The sequence below is a fragment of the Arachis ipaensis genome, chromosome B5, assembly GCF_059453495.1.
Source record: "Arachis ipaensis isolate K30076 ecotype BB chromosome B5, ASM5945349v1, whole genome shotgun sequence".
NCBI classification, from domain to species: Eukaryota; Viridiplantae; Streptophyta; class Magnoliopsida; order Fabales; family Fabaceae; genus Arachis; species Arachis ipaensis.
Genome location: NC_142440.1, coordinates 12,238,917 through 12,240,900, shown reverse-complemented (window position 1 = coordinate 12,240,900; position 1,984 = coordinate 12,238,917).

Here is a 1,984-nt window from a genome sequence, read left to right as displayed (position 1 = left end):
TAGGAATGGAGAATTTGTAAACTTTTGTAAAAATTGAATTTTTGATGAACTTTAACAGATCACATCTTGAGCTATCGTTTTTGAAATTTAATGCATTTTATATCAAATGAAAGATAATTTGACAAGCTTTAAAATGGTTTAAATTTTGTGGAAATCCGAATTTGGTAGAAAAAGATATGATTGTTGAAAGTTTGGTGTCAAAATCATTGCAGAATTTTAGGATTTCTGGTTTGGGTGCGCACATACTGCCTTGTGCGCACGCACTCCCCGTGGATTTTTGAACCTGTGCGCACGCACACACGGGGATGTGGCTACGGTTGGAAGCGCTAGCACGCTCTGTGTGCACACACAACCAACGAAGTCTTGCAAGCTGTGTGCACGCACACGCTAGAAGGTGCAATCTATTGAGGGTGTTCGCACGCATTGTGCGAGTGAATAGAATTGGAAAATTTTACTCTTGTGCGTAGGCACACCTCTATGCGTACGCACACATCTTGAAAATCCTTCTGGGCCTGTGCACGCACACCTCTGCGCGTACGCATATTGCCCTGTTTTTCAATAAAAATCTTGTTTTTAACTGTTTCACCTTCCCGGCAAGCTTGTACACTTCTGTGACACCTATCTAAGACTTTTTGGCTCATTTTTGGATGTTAAAACATAGAGAAGATCTTGGGTGGAATTATTTTGGTATTTCCGATAAAAGTTAGAGAACAGAGGCTTAGGTTTCTGGTGTACTAAGGATGGGTTTGGTTGAGTGAGAAGGAAGAATAGTATATTGGTGGTTATTGACAATAAAACGTGAAAATGGTGAACTAATGAGTTCTGAATTAAAAGTGAAAGTGGTGAACTAATGAGTTCAGAATGAAATGATTTTTGAAAATCACTGAATTACTGTTTTATGCTGAGAATTATGAGACGCTATGCGCCTGGTAGGGACGGTAGTTAATCCCGAATGTTGAGGTCGCGGCGGCGGCGGCGGCGTAAGGACGGTGGTCAATCTCACTTACATTGAGATGTGAGGTCTGTGGCAAGAGTATCCCGCTCGCATCCCTTCGGATCACTAGAGTGTGCAGGCACAAAATCCTGGACGGTGTTCCAAGCACCATATCTTGGGAGTTCCCGTTATGATTCCGAAGGGCGACATCTCCATGGAGATGTGTCGGGTTGGCAATTGAACCGACAATGTGATATCACAGCCAGTAGGACAGGCATTCATCGTATGCATATTCTACCTATTTGTTTGCTTTGTCGACTTGAAATTGCTTGCCTAATTGTATAACATGCCTAATTGCCTATTTGAATTACTTGACATATATGCCTATACTTGTGTTTTACTTGCATTGTATTAATTGTGTATTCTACTGGGATTGAGGAGGTTCAGAAGGCGGTGGCGATGGGATCGCATGGAGGATAGGTTGGTGAAGGCTGTAGGACAGCGGAGAACTGTTAGATTAGAAAATCCCCTAAGTTAGATTACCTCTTTATTATGTTATGGTTTTAAGTTATGCTTTAATGTTTTAGTTATACTTTAAGATGAATCTTGTGATGGATATAAAGGTCTAGGATTGCCTCTGGCATCTCAGAGTCTTATATCTTACATCACTGGGCACTGTTACCATACTGAGAACCTCTGGTTCTCATACCATATTCTGTTGTTATTTTTCAGATGCAGGTCGCAACCCACCTCGGTGAGTTGCTTTGATGGTGACAGAGCGGAGGGTCCTGGATATGTTTTGGGAGTCTTTTTGATTATTTTGTATTAATCACTCACTTTTGTATTTACTTTTGCCAAGAGGCTTATTTTGAGAGAGAAAACTTGTATAAGTTGTTTTAACTTTTAGAATTCTGTATTGTCTATATATATAGCTGATGCATGAGCATCTTTCCTATCTTTTCCTAGTGAATTTGCATTCAATTTGTTGAGTTTAATCAAGAATTAATTATCTTTTAGCTACTATGGATGATACTTTGAGTCGTGTGCAAT